The following is a 21,217-nucleotide window of genomic DNA, read 5'->3' on the forward strand; positions in this document are numbered from 1 at the left end:
TAGTGTTCTCCTATCTTACTAACTTTTTATACACCCATGATCTGTTGGATCCTATGCAGTCTGGTTTCCAGCCTGGCCACTCTACTGAGACTGCTTTGTGCAGAGTTACAAATGATCTTCAGGTTGCCAAAGCTAAAGGTCACTTCTCCATCCTTATCCTCCTTGACCTATCATCTGCATTTGATATGGTTGACCACTCTCTCCTGATGCAGATTCTGTATTTGCTTGGCATCAATAAACAGGCTGTGTCTTGGCTTTCTTCTTACCTTTCTAACTGATCATTCACTGTCTCCTATGCTAACAAAACCTCATCTCCATTTCTACATAATGTAGGAGTGCCGCAAGGCTCTGTACTTGGTCCATTGTCATTTTCCCTGTACACTCTATCTCTGGGAGCTCTGATCAGTTAATTTGGCTTTAATTATCATCTGTATGCTGATGATACCCAAATATATTTATCCACCTCTTCATTAACAGCTGAAACAGAGGCTCAAATCTCTAACTGCCTCCTAGCAATCTCCAACTGGATGAACCAGCGCAATAAAACTCAACCTAATAAAAACTGAACTAATCATCTTGCCACCTAAAGCCTGGTCCTACTTAACTATTTACTATTTCTATTGATGGCATGCTCATTAACCCTTTCAACTCGGCACACTGTCTGGGGGCATTCTTTGACTCCTCTCTCTCCTTCTTGGGTAATATTAATGCCACTGTCAAAACCTGTCACTTTTTCTTACAAAATATTGGCAAAATTTGTCCCTTTCTTTCACCTGCTACAGCCAAGACGCTCATGCATGCTCTCATCCTATCCCGACTAGATTACTGTAACCTTCTACTAACTAGCCCGACCAATTCCCATCTCTCACCTCTACAGTTTGTATTAAACACTGCTGCCAAAATTCTCCTCCTCTCATCCAAAAGGGTACAGGACCCTCCCCTGTTGAAGTCCTTATCATGGCTTCCTATAAAACAAAGAATAACTTATAAACTTCTCCTCATAACCTTCAAAGCCCTTCATTCCTCTGCACCTAACTACATCTCATGACTCATAACTTGTCTCTATATACTGTATGTTCCTGGCCAAAACCTCCGCTATTCTCTACACCTTACTACTACTGCTATTTCTGGCGTCAAACCCTTCTGTCTTGCTGCTCCTTATATTTGGAATGCCATTCCTGAATCTCTCCAGAGAAAATCCTCCTTCAATATCTTTAGAACTAAACTTAAAGACTACCTACTGGGAGCACGTGTATAACACTCGATGCCCTGATGAAGCAGCAACAGGTGAAACATGTGTAGGCATGGTGGTAGAAGGCTTGCATATACCCTCTAAATATTGGCATGTTATGGCAATCTTCCCTTCCCGCAATTTGGCATTGAGCTAACAAGTGGACAATTGAAAAGAAAGGGAAATTTGGACAAGTATTGAGCGTCGAGAGGCTGTAAAGTATACAGCAATAGTTGTAGTGAGTTAAATTGACCACACAACTGTTGAACCAGATCACTACTTCTCATATATTTAGTGCTGATTGGATTTCCAGTTACTGGCAACATTGTGGAACTATAAGGTAGTTTATATCAACTTTTTCAACTTTGCAACAATCACCGTGATAACTAAAAGAGCATTACACGGTTATATCTTCCTTACCCAATGAATATTAGTGCCAAATGACTCTCATAGTCATGGCTCATTAATACAAAGCTGCTTCAAGTGGGAGAAGTTTTCCGGCAAACATAGATGCTTTTGCAAAGGAAGCCATACACTGATTGTCTTCCATTTTCATTCTGAACCATTAAGAATCTAAAAGACTTCGGTACCAATTGGATCTATTGCCAGGGGTAAAAGGAAGCCAATAGATACTTCAAAAATATGTTTTTAGCAGAAAGAAATTCTGGATTAAAATTATGAACTGTGCAGTCACATGGACTTTTTTAACATACCTGAGATTTAACTGAATATATTTTCATCTATTATGCACTAATATTTATAGCAACTGTATAAAGCAGAATTAATTAATTTGTATAATTTGTAAATTATGAATATGGAAATTAATGGTGTAAAAAATACATGAATTCATAAAAGGTGATGTAATTTTATTGTGAGATCCCAAATTAATTTAATATGGTTGAATAAATAAATGTATAAAAAATAATTGATGTGTTGTTAATAAAGTATATTATTTCACACGATCCTTAAAATGGAGTCGCGTTATCTTCAAACAAAATAGTAGTGTATGCTACCTTCAATAAGTTACATTTCTGGTTAACACTTGAGCTGGGTACTGGCACTTATATGACAATTTAAGACACTGTAAACTACAGCACTAATACCCCTCAGAATTGTGTCTGTAAGTTACCCTCCCATTTAGACTGCAAGTCCTATGGGGTAGGGTCCTCCATGCTTTTGTCTCCTTGACACTGACCACTTAATCTGTATTGTAATTATATTTTATATTTATGTGAATTGTATTTCTAATAATGCACTTGTTGTTACTTATTATTGCAATGACCCCTTGTTTGTTACTTCTAATTTATTGTTTTGCTATATGGTGCTTTGCCCTCAATCTTGGCCGAATCCCGAAACCGAATTCTGGATTCGGTGCATCGCTAATTTATATATTGAATTCACATATTTTCTCTTATTTTAACTAATTTTAAATCTCAGTTTTTACTTGCTTGCCTTTATCCCAGTTGTTGCACATAGGTATTCACTAGGCATGACCAGTCAAATTATACCAAGAGAGTCATTGCATTTAAGATATTAACCTATATTTAACCAAGTGTTATTGAAATTACAGTGAACAAATATTGCATTATTTTAATATATTGTAAGCTTGCAGAATCCACAACAGACACTTTCTTCTCTTTAAGGCAGTTTATTTACTCACCGGGGTGACCATTTCAGGGTACAGAACACAAATCATAAAAATAAATCCTGCCCACTGAACAACTTGTGTAATTTGGATATTGAGACATAACTCAGATATCCAGTTTTAAAAGCTATGACCCTTCTGTCACTTTGAAAGTGGTAATTTAACCTGTAGGAGAAGCATGATTAGCTTTAGAAGATTAACTTCTAAACAGTTTTTATTCTTTGCATAATGCTTAAAAATTAAAAGGAAAGAAATAAGAGAAGTAAAATGATCTCTATTGTGAGTACCAAAAAGAGCAGGTCTTTTTAAAGTCAATAGCCCTTGAAATAACCTTTAATCTGACAACCAGTTTCTTTTATGTTTGCAGAACATATGATACATGAAGGTTTATTCAAAGATTTTGACAACATGTCAATTAGTTGGTAGAGCTAGAGCACAAAATAGCATGCTATCAAAGTTTATAGTGGGGGGGAGGGTAAGTCTGCATTAGTTTTTTTTTTGTATAGCAGTGTTACCATCTTTTTAAAGGCTTATGGTTATTGAAGGATTTCACTAAAATAATTGGATATTGTGACTCACAGATATCTACTAAAACTAACAATAAGAACAGACTAAGCAAGTTACTTAATTTTAAAATGCTGTTAATGATGCCTGTGTAGATTGTTTCTCATTAATTGATAGCTGATAAGCCTGATGTAGCTCATATACCTGTACATCTAAAACATATTTCTTGTAAGTTTAAAAAAGTAAAATGCAGGAATAATATGTTTTCAAGCTATTGTACCATTTAAATATTAGTATTGCTATAGTCAGGGGTCATTTAATTACAGGGTTAATTTTTTTCCCTGGCCACAACATGTCAGCATGCTCCATACAGAAGGACTCTACAAAAGCTTTAGCCAAAGGAAGCCATCTTTTTCCCTTCTGTCTGTGCTCCAATTACGGGGTAGTTGTTCTTTTTCTCTGGAAGTAGCAGGGCTTTGTACACAATCAGGGATCAGGGTTTTTCAGAAGTGTTCCTCTGTGGTAATATGCTAGTAGTTCTCCCTTGCAGTGAAGATGGGAGGGTATTTTCCCACCCTTTGTGATGCTTTACCAGCCTCTGGGTGTGTCTAGTCTGGTGTGTTACCTTGGAGGGTCCTGGGTACCTTTTTTACAGGGGGGAGTGGGGGCAGCAGTTTCGAGCATCGGTGTCCTGGGAATGTGTCTGCATGGCAGCAGCTATCTTGGTTAAGGGTGCCATGTAGTTCATGGGAAGTGTAGACAGTATTGGTGAACAGTTAGTCATGCTGTAAATGAAAAGGGTATGTCTCATGGAAACTGCAGGAGAGCAGAAGTTTTAAATCAGTGCAAGCACTTAATTCAGTGTTGTTTCTCCTGCCTGCAGATCTTTGCCTTTTTTGTACTGGTAGTAACTCTGCTTTTTGTTTATGGTCTTTCTGAATCCCTCCTTCTGACTGGATTATTTTATTTAAAAAAAAAATAACTTGGTCATCAAATTTGTGGTCATCAAATCACTTTTGTTTTTCTATCTTGCAGTGTTGCCCTTATTCCAGTTAGGAAATCTAATAGAAGTTTAAGCAAAAGCCCTTCTCAAGGTTGTCCCTCAGCTTGCAAATTGGCCATGTATTGTGTGTCACCTTCTTACATTTCCAAATAAAAAGTTATGTGCATCCTGTCATTCATTTGCAGCTCTGTCATCAGACTCTGGCAGAGAAGGATCAAGGAGGCTGTCCAGGAAAGTTAAAAACTGTTAAGTAAACATATTTTGACTGGCAGGAATCAATGGAGAGGAAGCAGGTTCTAGTTGCTTAGGGTTTTCTGTAGTGGAAGACTGGGATAGTGAGCATGAATATGCTTCCTCCTTGGATCTGTCTATTATATCTCCCCTTATAAGGGCAGTGAGAGATGTCTTGGTATTAGAGGAAGCAGAGACCTTAGTTCCAAAAGTCTCCTTTCTTCCCTTTCCAAAAAGTGTCAGATTTCTTTCCAGTTCATCCAGAAACTAAAGAATTGGTTCAGTCTGGATGGCTTCAGATTTCCAGATGCTTTTCTGTTTAACATACAGTATACTACAAATTTAAATGAGGATGTCAATTATATTTGCATAATTCCAGCAGTAGATGCCCTGGTGGTGCATCTCACCAAGCAAGCAGTGTTACGTATTGTTGATGCATTGGCCCTGAAGCATGTAATGGATACATGAAAGGAAGTTGACCTTAAGAGTGCCTTTGTAAATACAGGGGAATGTTGTAAACCTGCTATATCAATTATATCAGTGTCTAAAACACTATAACTATGGATTGCCAATGTAGAGCAAGCCTCTGGTAGAGATAGGAAGAACATCATTGATGGTCTTGTGGAGCTGAAGCTGTCAGCATCTTTTCCAACTAATGCAGTGGAAGATATCATTCTGTTGGCTTTTCTGTTCCATGGCACTTACAGTATCAATTCACAGGGCAAAGAGAAAGGGAAGCTAAAAGATCAGAATGCCAGTTGGAGCCAATACAGTCACTTCAATGAAAGATGTGAGGAAAGGAGCTTTGAGCCTATTGACAGAATGACAGGGTAAACACCCAGGTAAACTAGTGTCTCAAGGAAGACCAGGTCTCAGTCTGTTAGTTCATGGCACTGTTCCAGTTGATATCAGCCTCTATTGGCATGGTGGTCACATAGCAGAGCCTTCCATAGATTTGATGGTCGCATGGGAGAATGAGACGTGTCAATGGTTCTTTTGCAGGAGACAGAGGACAGGATAGGTGGCAGTGGATGCCCTGTCCCAAACATGGAATCTTCGCCTGTGTTACATTTTTCCTCTGATTCCTCTAATAGTGATGGTTCTATAGAAGATCATCAGAGACAGGACCCTGTCCAATCTGGCTCAGGCATCTGTGGTTCACAACCCTACAGAGGTTGTCCTATCTGAAGCTTTCATTTCTAAATAATCAGGGTTATCTTTTACATCCAGTCCCAACTGTTTCTTGTGGAATCTGAAGCTTTAAACCTTGTTCCTGTTGGCCATCATGTCAGCTTAAAGAGTCGGTGAACTCCAGGCCTTGATTTGTGATCATTCAAGTCCAGTGTTGATTCACGACAAATTGTTTGTGGTGCTGGATGGAAAGAGGAAGGGAAAAGCAACTTCAAAAAGTAATCTGGCCAGGTGGTTGGTCATCTCCTCATACCTTCATTTCGTATTACTAGGGTGATGTGACTTTGGCAGAGAGAACCTGATTTGTTAAAAAAGAATTGCATGCCTGTATAACTACGAAATAAAATTTGTAATCAATTATTTGTTGTTTTTTCTTTCCACCCTTTTGCTTAGCTTGGGTACTTATGTAGCTGACATTGTGTGGCCAGGGTTAAAAGGTATAATTTCCTCATACTTACCATGATTTCCTTCCTGGCCACTATCCATGTCAGCAAGTTGTTTCCCTCCTTAGAACAGTGGAGAGACAGCTTGTTACTTCCTTCCTTAATGCTTAATTCCACCCAAAACAGCTATAATAATAGGTAAGGCTTACTTCCCTTTTGCTTTTTTTTCAAATCTTCAGCTTTGCTTTGAACTGGAAATCAGCTTTGCACTGATGACCTAAAGCACCTAAGCTTTTTTTCAGTGTCTGCAATGTTTTTATAACTTTCCTTATGTCTTCCCATAGTTACATAGTAGTAAAAAGTTACAATTCCTTTACATGAAACCTCTAAATGCCATGTTCTAGAATTTGGACATGTTATAAAGGTTATCTAGGTTCTGCCAGTGTTCCAAATAAAGGCATTTTTTTATTCAAAGAAAATTTGTGTTGCTGTACTTCAAGGAATTTTTGCAAGAGAATTGGGAAGTGCCCATTCAAGGTATGTGTACCAGGACTTGTTATGAAGGGAGACTTACATCAAGGAGGTACACACTCAGGATCACGTAGCACAGACTTTATTAACTGATCCCAAGAGAGACCATTAGCTGCTGACCACACGGTCTGTAACTACCAACAAGTATATCCTGCTAGTTCTTGCATCAGTTAAAACAGTGAGACCTCTAGTGGCCAGTTGTAATATATCATATTGCTACATCCTTTCTCTTTAAAGAACACAAAAAAATTAGAACAGCAAACATTGTTTATAACTGCATAACTTAAAATGTTATATTGTGGCCAGTCATACATAGTCCTTGAGATGAGCTGGCTTTCTGCACATTCTCCCAGCTCTTGACACATATGTTGTATCCTTGGAAGAATGTGGTACTTCTGAGACATACAAATCTTTTGTGGGCTGTCCATTTTCTTGCTCCCCACTTATTTGATCTGCTTCTTGTGGTATCTGTCCTTGAGAAACTGCTGTTGAAGTTTTTGTTGAAGGCCAAGTTAGATCTTCATCAAATAGTCTTTGTGGCTTCCTGTTATCAGGTTCTCCAGTCTTCTTTATATGCCTATGATTTCTTCTCAACACCTTTCCTTCCTCTGTTCGTACTAGGTAAGACCGATGTCCTAGGTTCTGCATGACTTTTGCCTTTTGCCAGTGTTTACTATATTTAACGAGTGGTTGAACCCAAACATTATCATTTTTCTGAAGAGTTGGTAGATCTCTTGCAGATTTGTTGTAGTACTTTGCTTGTCGATTCTGATTCAGTTTCAGTTTGGAATTGATGTCAACCACAAGTTTTGGTTTCAGCAGTTGTTTAGTTATTGGTAAGAGAGTCTTTGTTCGTCTACTCATTAGTCTCTGAACTGGACTACTCTCCAAGCCTTGTGTGGGTGTATTTCTTAAATCCAGTAACATAAGATAGATGTCTGTACCCGCTTGTTTTGCTTTCCGCATCAGTTTCTTGGCCATTTTCACAGCAGATTCAGCTTTGCCATTGCTCTGAGGGTACCCTGGAGAGGAGGTATTGTGCTCAAATTCCCACTCTTTACTAAATTGTCTGAATTCCTGTGATGTGAACTGAGCTGCATTATCAGAAAATAGTACATCTGGAATGCCATGCCTTGAAAAGTGGGCTTTTAGCTTTTTGATTACCGTTTTTGATCTGGTGTCTTGTAGGTAGTCTACTTCCCAGAAATTGGAATAGTAATCAACTGTTATCAAGAACTCTTTGTCATTCCAAGTGAACAGATCAGTACCAACCTTTGACCATGGTCTGTCAGGGATTTCATGGGGTTGCAGTGTTTCCTTTGCCCGCTTGTCTCCACAAGATGCACATATTTCACAATGAGATATGAACTTTTTAATTTGATCATTCATTCCAGGCCAGTATACACATTCCCATGCCCTGCGTAGACATCCTTCTATGCCTACATGTGAGGTGTGTAATCTTTCCATGATGTCTCTTCTTAGACTCCCTGGTATGACCACTCTTTCTCCCTTGAATATTATGCCCTGATGTGTTGACAGTTCATCTCTGATGTGAAAAAAAGGAGAAATTTCAACAGGGGTATATTGTTTATACTTTGTCCAACCCTGTAAAATTGTAGTCTTTAGAATTTGCATTGTTGGATCTTGTTCTGTGCATGTTTGTATCTCTTTAAGCCTATCTTTACTCATCGGCAAGTATTCACACATATTGATAGTTTCAATGTCCTTGTCACCTTCATGTGAGATAGGAAGGTAAGCCCTGCTAAGAGCATCTGCAATAAGTAAATCTTTGCCTGGACAGTAGCAGATGTCACAGTCATACTTTTGCAATCTGAGAAGCATGCGCTGCAGTCTCTTTGGAGCATTTATTAAAGGCTTTCTTGTAATGGTCTCTAATGGCTTATGATCTGAATGCACTGTTACATGTCTTCCATAAGTGTACTGATGGAACTTTTCCATACCAAATACAACAGCTAAAAGTTCTTTTTCAATCTGAGCATAACCCCGTTCTGTAGTTGTTAGCGCTCTACTTGCAAATGCTACAGGTTCTTTTTCCTGCATCAGTGTGGCTCCCATGCCATTTTCTGAGGCATCACATTGTATTATCACTGCTTGAGAAGGGTTATAGTATTTGAGTGTGGCAGCATCTGCAATAGCCTGTTTCACTGCATCAAAAGCTGTTTGTTGTGTGTCTGTCCACTCCCAGAGTGAATCTTTGTGTGTTAACTGTCTCAGTGGTTCACACATCTCTGACAAATGGCCACAGAATTTAGAGAGGTAATTAACCATACCTAGGAACCGTTGAACGCCCCTTACGTCTGTTGGGGCAGGCATGTCCTGAATTGCCCTGACTTTTTCTGGATCTACTTTTAGGCCACCTGATGTCAAAAGATGCCCTATATATGGTACTTCAGTCATTTTAAGCTTGAATTTTTCCAGATTGAGTTTAATGCCTTTTTGTCTACATCTTTCCAATAACTGAATTATTTTCAGATCGTGATCCCGGGTAGCAGATTCTAGTCTGTCACCTTCACCAACAATTAGTATGTCATCAGCTATTGTCTTAATACCTGAAAGTCCCTCTAGAGCTTGATTTAGCCTTTGCTGAAATACTTCTGGAGCTGGACTTATTCCCATGGGCATTCTGAGCCATCTATATCTCCCAAATGGGGTAGCAAAAGTTGTCAAGTAGCTTGATTTCTCATCTAGTTCCACATGCCAAAATCCATTTTTAACATCACATACTGAAAATATCCTGGCTTTTGATAAATCTGGAAGAATATCTTCTATTGTAGGCATTGGGTAATGATTCCTTTTCAGGGCTTTGTTAAGTGGTTTAGGATCTATACATATCCTTAGTTTACCTGATGGTTTCCTTACTATGACCAAGCTACTTATCCAGTCAGTGCTCTTTTGAACTGGTTCTATAATGTGTCTGTTGTGTAAATCCTGAAGTTCTTCTTTTAGTGGTTGCATCATAGCTACAGGCACTCTCCTTGTGGGTAGCCTGGATGGTTCTATGGCAGAATTAACCTCCAGTTTATACTTGCCTTCCAAGCACCCATCCCCTTTAAACAGGTCTGCATAGTGTGCTTGTATTATCTGTAAATCCAAATCACAGTCTAACTTTTCTGGAGAAATTTGGAGACTTGTAGAGCCCTTTAGAGCCATGATGTTGTGAAACTGCACTTTTATTAAGTCCATTGCCTGAACAGCTTTTACACCCAGTAGTGGAATATGATGGCCATTTTGTACAACTGTGAACTCCAGTCTGTAACTCTTTTTATTACATGGGTTACGAATTTTAAGTCTGCATTTACCCATAGGCTTCAGAATACTTTTGTTATACATCATAAGTATTTGGTCAGTGTGTTCTAGTTTAACATCGTTGTTAAGCAAATGGAAGGGAATAACATTGCAGCTTGCCCCACAGACCAGCTGAAACTTAATGGGCTTACTATCTAGAAGAAATGTAGCAAAAAGTTGATTTGAATCTTTAAGCATTGGTGGATTAACCACATTTACACTTTCTGCTGCTGACTGTAGTTGCAGCCACAGTATGTCCTCTGCACTGTCTGTGTCTGAGTCCTGTGTCACTGTGTTTACATATCTGTGCTGTGACTTTCTGCTCTGCCTACACTGGGCTGAGAAATGATTTCTTTTTCCACAGACCCTACATGTCTGACCATAAGCAGGACATTTCTCTTTGTCTCTTTCATGTCTTTTACCACAGTATTTACACAGTATTAAAGTTTCCTGGATTTTATATTTTATTTTTCCTTTACCGGTTACTGCATGTACCATACTCTCAGATGGGCCCTCAATCATTTTCAGATTATCTTTTGTTATTTCAGATTTTTTTTTTTTTTTGTATTAACACTGTTTATTTAATGAACTGGCACGCTGTACAACATTGTTATGAAATTTGGACATGTTATAAAGGTTATCTAGGTTCTGCCAGTGTTCCAAATAAAGGCATTTTTTTATTCAAAGAAAATTTGTGTTGCTGTACTTCAAGGAATTTTTGCAAGAGAATTGGGAAGTGCCCATTCAAGGTATGTGTACCAGGACTCTCAAGTGTCTAGCAAGCATCCGGGTTATAAATCATAAAAGAGCTGCTGTGTCTGCCACCTGACAACCACATTACACAAAGATATTGTCCCTTGAATCAAATTTACCAAAAGCAAAATCAAAATATAAAGTCATTGATATGTGACTTTAAAAGTGCTTTACTTCTGCTTTGTTAAAGGGGGACTCCACAAAAACATAATTTAAGCTTTTTGAAAAGTAAACATAATTTTAAGTAACTTTGCAATATACATCAATTAAAAAATATGCAGACTTTTCATGATTTTTAATGGTTTGGAACAATTCCCTAAGCCAAGCCCCCTGCTCTCCAGCTGATCTGCCTGACTACTATGCTGAGCTGGCTGACTACTGTTACTTTGTATCAACAGCTTAGCCTGCATCCTCCAAACCTCACAATTCATTGCACACATGATTTCAATAAGGGAAATAACATCACAGTGCAATGCTTTGTGGGTTATGTAGTTCCTGCATGTTGTCTGTAAACTGTGGAGAAGGTGTTACAATTTGTAACATCAGTGTTTTAGTCCCTTCTTTTCTTACCAGAATTTCAAATGATGCAGAAAGAGAAGAACTGTTAACCAACTGGATTTCAGCATAGAAAACGGCTTATATTCATACTTTTTGAAGAAACTGTAACTGTAATGGATATATTAGGGGTTTCTCTGTTATGTGGGCCTTTTTATCAAATTTTGGTTTGGAAGCCAGAGTTCCCCTTTTAAAATTGAAACAGAAAGCAGCTGCTTTCACATGGTGAACCTATTTACAAAAAGTGCGTAGCATACTGTACTTATGCGCTGCACAGCTACCCCTGATTTATCTTTAGAGAACGGTGCCAAGCATAAGAACATGTTAATCTGAGGGTTCCTTATGCCTATAGCAAAAGTGTTGAGCAGATCTGGCCTCACACCTTATGAAGCCATTATGTTAAAAAAAATGTTAGTGCAACCCAAACCTTTAGTCCCACCCAAAATATGGCAAGTGCTGCACTATTATGTAATATTTTGTGATTCACAAACATTTTGCTTTGCTAACTCAATGCATACCAGGCAAACTGTTATAGAGTTGTGAAACACTATTCTGATCAATTTTTAAATGAGCATCCTTGCCTCTTATTTTAAAGAGAACCATTCCTATTCCTAGTTAAGTTGCATTCAAAACAAGACTAAATTCCATCAAGTAACTTAAATAGAATACTTGGTAATAACTTCTCTAAGTACTGTAAAACACAGCAACATCCATGGTAACTTAAAATAGATCTCTCATTTTTATTCACAACTGAGGTTTTGAAACAGTACCGGATTAATACTTTGTAACCATCAAAGACTGGTTCTTCGGCTGTTGGTCCACATGGGCTTTCCATTTTAGTAACTCTTTAGCCACCCATAGACTTTTTCCCATAGAAAAGAAAAAGAGGCCACCCCTTTAGACTAGAGGAGCAACATGTTCATTTGAAGCAGGGTAGATGGTTCTTCATGGTGAGGGCAGTAAGGTTGTGGAATATCCTGCCGGGTGATGTAGTGATGGCGAATAACTTCTTTAACTGTGGCTTGGATGATTTCTCGAATAAGCATAACATCAAATGCTATTGTGATCTTAAGATCTACATTTCATTAGTATTGATATCGGTATATATAGTTAATATGTGAGAGTATAAAAAGGTCTCCAAATTCATTTGGAGTGGTTAACTGGATGATATTTTTTTCAACCCAACTTATCTATGTAACCTCCAGGGTTGGGGGAAAAACTTCTATGTAACTTCAGGGGACGGGGAAAAAAAAGATACCACATTCCTGTATGGGACCGCTAAAAAATTGTGCCAATTCTGGCAAACTGGGTTCAGGGTTCTATTGTATGTAATAGCCTTGTATATTATGGTTGTTCAAGAAATCATCAAGAAATCAAGTCACTTTTAAAGGCATTAATATAATTTGCCAATGCAACATCATTCCTTAGCAGGGCATCTGTCCATAATGTCCTCTAATATCCTTATAAAGACTAATCATGTTTCCTCCAGATAAAACAAACCCCAACCGGGAAAGTTTACCCTGATAGTCCTCCATCATCCATTTACCAGTTTATTTGCACATTGCTAGTGGATTGGAGCCTAAAACTGCACTGCATACTTGCCATACCTATAAAAAAAAAATATATATATGTTTTAATGCCCTTTTATGCAAAAGTGAGGAGGGGGGTCCATACTGTGGGGTCTGTTGTGTTGGAACCCGAAAGACAGAACACCGTAGAGGATGATAGATTACCCTATCTACTTTCCTAATAATTACTGATGAGCGAATCTGTCCCATTTTGCTTTACAGAAACATTTGCAAAATTGCAAAAATTCAAGAAATGTATTGAAGTTAATGGGCATTTTCTCATGGCAACTTTTCCCATTCCATGGCAACTTTTTCACCACACAATGCATTGAAGCCTATAAGCATTTTTTCTATGTGAAACCTGGCAAAATGTTTTATTCATAACTAGTAATAATTTAATCCTATATGACCATAATCTTTTTAGGACTTGCCCTGCTCTTCTCTCCACCACCCACTAGAGAGGTTGGTCAGTCCAATATTGAACTGCCATTTTAAAGTTTACATTTTCATCTTCTTTATCTGGCAAATCTTTTGGGAAACACGCAGTCATATGAAACCCCTCTTAATTCTTTGGAGTTTTGTTTATCATTAGCTGAGCTTTCAAAGTAGCAACTTCCTTTTAATATATAACATGCCTTATGGAAACAGGAGTATTTCAGCAGTGACATAAAGTTTATTGGATTAATAGAAAATATGCATTATAACAAAATTAGTCAGGTGCATAAATTTGGCCACCCCAACAGAGATATTACATCAGTATTTAGTTCAGCCTCCTTTTGCAAATGTAACAGCCTCTAGACACCTCCTATAGCCTTTGATGAGATTCTGGATGGCGGTATTTTTGACCATTCGTCCATACAAAATCTCTCCAGTTCAGTTAAATTTGATGGCTGCTGAGCATGGATAGCCTGCTTCAAATCATCCCATAGATTTCCTATGATTTTCAGGTCGGGGGACTGTGACGGCCATTCCAGAATATTGTACTTCTCCCTCTATTTCGAAGTGTGTTAAGGGTCATTGTCTTGTTGGAATATCCAACCTCTTCGTAACTTCAACTTTGTGACTGATGCTTGAACATTATACTGAATAAGTTGTTGATATTGGATGGAATTCATCCGACCCTCAACATTAACAAGGGCCCCAGTCCCTGAACTAGCGACACAACCACACAGCATGATGGAACCTTCACCAAATTTGACAGTAGGTAGCAGGTGTTTTTCTTGGAATGTGGTGTTCTTCTTCCACCATGCAAATGCGTTTTGTTATGACCAAATAACTCTCATCTGTCCAAGGCACTTTGTTCCAAAATGACTGTGGCTTGTCTAAATGAGCCTTTGCATACAACAAGCAACTTTGTTTGTGGCATGAGTTCAGAAAGGGCTTCTTTCTCATCACCCTACCAAACAATGTTCTTTGTGCAAATTGCGCTGAATTGTAGAACTATGTATAGATACACCATCTGCTGCAAAATGTTCTTGTAGGTCTTTGGGTTGTCTGTAACCATTCTCACAATCTGTATTTTTCATGGCCTGCCAGACCTGGGTTTTACAGCAACTGTGCCTGTGGCCTTCTATTTCCTGATTACATTCCTTACAGTTGAAACGACAGTTTAAACTTATGAGATAGCTTTTTTTGTAGCCTTCTCCTAAACCATGATACTGAACTATCTTTGTTTTCAGATCTTTTGAGAGTTGCTTTGAGGATTCCATGCTGTCACACTTCAGGGACTAGTCAAACAGAAGCACAACTTGCAATTGGCCACCTTAAATACCTTTTCTCATGATTGGACACACCTGCCTATGAAGTTCAAGGCTTAATGAGCTAATCCAACCAATTTGGTGTTGCCAGTAATCCGTATTGAGTATGCATTCAAATTAGCAAAATGATAAGGGTACCCAAATTTTTGCACAGCCAGTTCTTCACATTTGATTTAATTTGATACAACTGAATACTGTTTCACTAAAAATCTTTGTTCAGAAAACACCCCAGTACTCAGATGTTCCTGGGAAATGAAAGGCATACCACTGTTATCTTTTTTGTTGAAAGTAGAGTAAATTATTATGCAGGCTGAGAGGGGTTCCCAAACTTTTCATATGACTGTAAATCCAGGATCAACCTCCCTTTTCCTCACACTAGGCTTTCTGTTGTTCTAACTTTGTCTGCATCCATAGCCACTGCATCTGCTCTGTTGCAGACACACAAAGAGGATTTTGTCACCAAAGTGCTGTGGTCTGCCCCTGGCAGATGCAGTAGCTCCAGGTGCAGATAAAGGAGGTAGAAGATAGCGCAGGGGCTGTTTTACAGGCTACAAACAACCCTTTGTGGCATTAGTCTAAGTATTCATGATTGGTGGGTGGGGAAGGAATATAGCCTTTGACCCCCTATACTTGCAAATAATTCAATTGTGCTGGTAGGGAGTGCCTTTGGCTACAACTGCCCCATGGCAGGTAGAAAGTGCAAGACTGCCTTGCACATGCTAGCTGGATTTAATTTGTTGGAAATAAGCAGACCCCCACACAAGTGTTTTTTGAATAAGCACAAAGAGGTACAATTTTGTGACTCTTAGCTCTAGCACTTGCCCCTGGTTTCACAGGAAATAATGTTTTAAGTAAGATGCATGCTCTGCAGTATTTACATACACCTGTCACTAAGGTGGATCAGTTTTCTTACATAGCAAGTGTGGTGAAGTTTAGTCTGTGTTTATACAATAAATGTGATGCACTAACTTTTAACTTTTTAACTTTTAAAAATGATCTTTTAATAAGTTGCATTGATTTGAGTATAAAGCAGTTTAAAGATGACATGTACAATATATCATGGAAAAAGGTTATTAATTTAGTAAGCAATTTTTTATCATGTAGACTTTACTGCTGAAATTAATTTATTTTGCTATACTGACAATTTTTGCCCTTGTTTTAAAAGAAAAATATTTTTTTTTACAATGAAGTGGCCTGTTTTTGAACAATACTTGATTCAGCTTCAATACAGATGTCTATTATAATTTATTTGGTATCTCTTCTTTTCAGTATCTTTTGATTTCAAAGAGACAGAAATCTTCACAAACAAACAGACAAAAAAAACAATTCTACTCATTTCTCTTTTTGTGCATTTTCCTTTGACACAATTAGGTCTGAAATGATCCATCCAACTGCTTCAATCTGGATCCGATAACACAAAGCCTGCATTGATTAAACAAAATCTATGCAAGATTAATTTGTGTCGTGTATGTGGAAGACATTACTTATCACTTTGTAAGCAGCCAAGGTAAGCAATAGAAAACAATATGACAATTAGTGAAAAAACAAATCAAAATTTCATAGAAAAAAACTAACACACAGATAAAAGAAAGAAAAATATGGTCATCTATATACTGTAAAATTCTAAACAAAAAACAGACCAAAAATTAAAACCATAATTCAAATAGAAAAATTCTGACTTACTGAAGTGTTGTCCAAGATTAATTGGAAACATTAAAAAATAATCATCAATAAAATCAGTAATTTATTAACAATGTTTACATTAATCTAAACATCTTGGAAATACAAATCATTAAGGCTTATCTATCAAATTTATTATTGATACTCATGTATTCATTTTTGAAAATTGAACATTGCAGGTTTTCACCTGCATTGTTTCCTTAGAAATTTACAGAGAACTAGTATAAAAATTTTACTGATTATAACTAAGCCAGAAGGGTTTTCATCCACAGTGATATAAATAAGAAAAAAACATCTATGGCCTTCCCCCTTCTCTGGGGAGAAATAAACAGTTTGTGACTTTTGCACAAAATTCAAAACTACCCTGAAAAAGAAACAAATTGGATTTACTTAGAATGTCAAATTTACCACAAATGCCTAATCCCATCATCATTTCTCTACTATTCTAAATTAATATGAAGTTCATGAAGCTGCGGTAGTGATTATCTTGCCCACACATCTTTTTCTACATTGCATTCATTAGTTATAGTATATGAATTACATGTCTGTATATTTATTAACATGAAAGAAGTTGGAATATTGCACTGTACATAAAATATTATTAAAACATTAAGATTATAAAGGTTATAAACAGTTAAAACATAAAGAAAATAATAGTAATAAATAATAAATAAAAAATTGCAGTTTAAAGGAAAGATTATTTTAGCATTAAAAAAAATGAGATTCAGCAATTGAAGGGTGGAAGAAGAAGATAATAGAGACCGAACAAAAACTGAGACAGTAAAATGAGAAGGACAAAGCAAAACATACATAATGAGAATATGGAGACAAGAATCAAGGGACACAATAGGTAGACACAAATATGGTGTATGAAAGCTAGGGTAGATACAGATAATAGAAAGAGGGAAATAAGAATAAAATGAGAGAAAGGAAGAGAGAGAAATAAGGAGAAAGAGGAGAAAAAGTAGACACTAAGGGACCAATTTACTACAATTCAGATTTCCTTTATTTCACGAGAAGCTTGGCTGCCAAATGGCCAGATGAGGTGGGAGTGACGCTGTGGCCACTACTGGAAAACCAGAAATAAAGACATAACAACTGCTATTTTTAAAACATAACTGCCATAACAAAATTATGCCAACTGGCGGGTGACCCGGCAGGCATGAAATGAACCAACATCTCACAAGAGTCTCCTGCAGCTGGCCCCGGCCGTCGGCAGCAGGCCATGCTGCTTAACTCCCCATATATCAGAACTATCCACTGTCAGGTGTTGCAAATCGCCAAAATAAAGCTGTGACAATAAAGATCTATTGATAATAAAAGGGGAAAACAAAGTTAACAATATTATTTTTTTATATAAAACAATCATAAATCCAAGGGTGGGAGGGTGGGGAAAAGCTGTTAAGCCGTGTCTCTGACTGGATCCTGTGACACAATGATCCTGGATTGCCCGGGAAGATTAGAGAGGGAAAGGGAGGGGTAATGTAAACAAACATTCTCCCAGCTCACTGGCCGGCAGCCATGGCCCATCAACTACCCCACTCAGTGGTGTTGCTGGGCAGGCTTGGCTGCCAAATGGCCAGATGAGGTGGGAGTGACGCTGTGGCCACTACTGGAAAACCAGAAATAAAGACATAACAACTGCTGAGTGGAAAAATTAGCAGCCACAGCTTTATTTTTAAAACATACAGTAACTGCCGTAACAAAATTATGCCAACTGCCGGGTGACCCGGCAGGCAAGAAATGAACCAACATCTCACAAGAGTCTCCTGCAGCTAGCCCCGGCCGTCGGCAGCAGGCCATGATGTTTAACTCCCCATATATCAGAACTATCCACTGTCAGGTGTTGCAAATCGCCACCACCAATTCGGCCAAAAGAAACCCTTTAGCCGGATTGGTGCCCCAACACCGACAGTGCTGTCTCAAGGCCGAAACTGCGACATTTAACTTTTTCCGGCACCTGTCTATGGCTACTTGGTTCCGTGCATAACGCCAGGTCTGGCGATATATGATCTCAGACCACACCACCACGCAATTCCGTGCAAAGGTAGCATAGCGATAAAGGTCTTGCTTAATGGTGTGAATGAGATCAACATTCCTACCCACACCCAAGTCGTTGCCGCCGGCATGTATAACTACCACCTTGGGGCCTGGGGTGGTCCGCTGGATATGAAGGAATTCTGGAAAGACCTGTGGCCATAAAAGCCCTGAAATGCCCCTCCAGCGAACGCTTGCCATGTTGATTGGTATATCGAGCTGTCTGGTGTAGGTGCGAATGGAGGCCCTTGTTGCTGCCCGACGAAAAAAAAAAATCATCTAGGTAATGGAGCAAAGACTTGCAGCCTGTCTCATGACCCACCACCCATTCTAAGAAAGAGCTGAACAGTTTAAAGTAGTAACAGGATATCGAGCACCCCATTGGAAGGCACATGTCCACAAAATATGCACCACCTAGGGCGCAGCCTAAGAGGTGGAAACATTCAGGGTGGACCGGCAGCAGGCGGAAAGCTGATTCGATGTCGGATTTGGCCATAAGGGCCCCTTTTCCAGCCCCCCTGACAAGCTCCAGGGCCCCGTCAAAGGATGTATATTGAACCCTTGATTCATCACTGTCGATCCCATCGTTCACCGAAGAACCTTTGGGGAAGGACAAGTGATGAATCAAACGGAACTTGCCGGGTTCCTTTTTTGGAACCAGGCCTAATGGCGAGACCCTGAGGTTGTGAAAAGGGGGCTCGGGGAAAGGGCCCGCCATGCGACCCATTTGTAGTTCTTTTGAGAGTTTCTCCCAAACAGTGTGCTCGTTGTCCCAGGTGGATTTAAGGTTTTCAGCCCAAGTTGGCTCCTCTGATGGCGAAAAGGGGATCCAAAAGCCCCTGAGGAAACCGTCATGAATAATAAGGGACTCTCTTTTATTGGGGTACTGCCTTTTGGGGTACCCCAATAATGGGGTCTCTTTTATTTGGGGTACAATTCCATCCTTTGGACGTTCACCGGGGTACTCGCCTTTTGGGGTAGAGGGCTGGGCTGGTTTGCCAGCCGCTGCCCTCTTCTTAAAACAACGGACCCAGTGTCGGACTGGCCCACAGGGATACCAGGAAAAGTCCCGGTGGGCCCAGGTGTCAGTGGTCCCTCATGCTGCTAAACATTTTGCCTATTTCATGGTCATTCCCTATTTCTATGAGAACAAAGAGGCTAAATAGATGGAAAAATAGATTATAGTAAAGAAAAGACACTAGGAGAATGGAGGTTGAGTGAGGAGAGGAAGAATAATAGAACTAAGAGTGGGCCCCAGGTCTAAGATTAATTGGTGGGCCCCTGGTCAAAGGTTTTTGGGTGGGCCCCTGGTGTCCCAGTCCGACACTGAACGGACCGCGGGGTGCATGCCTCCGCAAAAGGAGCATTCGTTGTAGAGCCAACATAGACCTTTTTTGTTGAGGGCAGCAGCCGCCGCTCCTGAGTGGTCTCCTGGGGGTTGGAAAGAGGGGGTGTTACGAAAGGACTGAGCCCTAGCTTGCTCTACGCTCCCTAGGCTAGATAACCTGGATGACATCCCTTCCCTGGGCTCCCAACTGGGGTCAAAAACTGCAGCATGTTGTTTATACTGCTCTCTCCACCCCCCCATTAGGTTCCCAAGCCTGTGACATATACTCACAATCGTGGGTAGCATGAGTGGATCCTGGGTTCCGAAGGCAATCTGGACATCTATCAGCCGCGAGACTCCTTTAGGCTCAGTATGGCGCTCGGCGTCTTGGGGAGCGGGTTGGTTCCTGGCTGTGGAGGCCCGCCGCTTGCTGGGCCCGCTCGCTCCTGGAGATCCCAACCCTGCCAGCAGCACCCACTAAGGAGCGGGAGGTAGAGGGAAGGGGCTCTGCCAAATCTTCACGGCCGGAGTCACTGGATATAGAGGGGGAACCAGAACCGCGCCTCGCAGCACGGCTTGGGGACCCGTCGGGAGAGATGGGAACCGCATGTGGGGAGGCAGAGGGAACCCGACGCTTGGCCACACGCTTCCTACCTCCAGCTGGACTCGGATTGAGGCGTGCTGGAGCCTTTGATCTTCGAGCCCTGGTTCTGGCTGGAATCTCCGCTGCTTGTCCTGCCTGCTCAGATGTGGAGGCTGCTAAAAATGCCTGTCGCAGCCAGGTACCCCCGTCCTTCTTCGCTGCCTCTGTCACCTGTGCCAGCAAGGCCTCCAGGGTCGCCGACTCAGCCATGATGGTGAGTATTCTTGAGGGGTGAATTAGGCCTAAAATATATAGTCCTAGTGGGGTAAAAATGTAGTGCAGGGGAAGTCTGTCAGGAGAAAAGCTGTTAAGCCGTGTCTCTGACTGGATCCTGTGACACAATGATCCTGGATTGCCCAGGAAGATTAGAGAGGGAAAGGGAGGGGTAATGTAAACAAACATTCTCCCAGCTCACTGGCCAGCAGCCATGGCCCATCAACTACCCCACTCAGTGGTGTTGCTGGGCAGGCTTTCTAAACAATTAAATCTGAAAATTTTGACTTTAATCTGTTAGATCACTGATCACATCTTTATCCAACTGGATAGAAGTTGTAGATCTACATCACCAGGAGTACAAAAAATTGTCTATTTCTTGTTGATATTAAATTCACTCTTAAAAAACTGACCTTTGAATTGAATCTGACATTTTAGGTCCTGGTTTTCCACACAAGGGGCCTTTTTTTCATTTGTAAGTGACACCTTAAAAGGATCTGTCATGATTTTTATGATGTAGTTTTATTTATAAATTACACTGTTTACACTGCAAATAATTCACTCTACAATATAAAATTTAATTCCTGAACCAGCAAGCGTATTTTTTTTAGTTGTAATATTGGTGTGTAGGCAGCCATCTCAGGTCATTTTGCCAGGTC

The sequence above is a fragment of the Xenopus laevis genome, chromosome 6L, assembly GCF_017654675.1.
Source record: "Xenopus laevis strain J_2021 chromosome 6L, Xenopus_laevis_v10.1, whole genome shotgun sequence".
Taxonomy (NCBI): Eukaryota; Metazoa; Chordata; class Amphibia; order Anura; family Pipidae; genus Xenopus; species Xenopus laevis.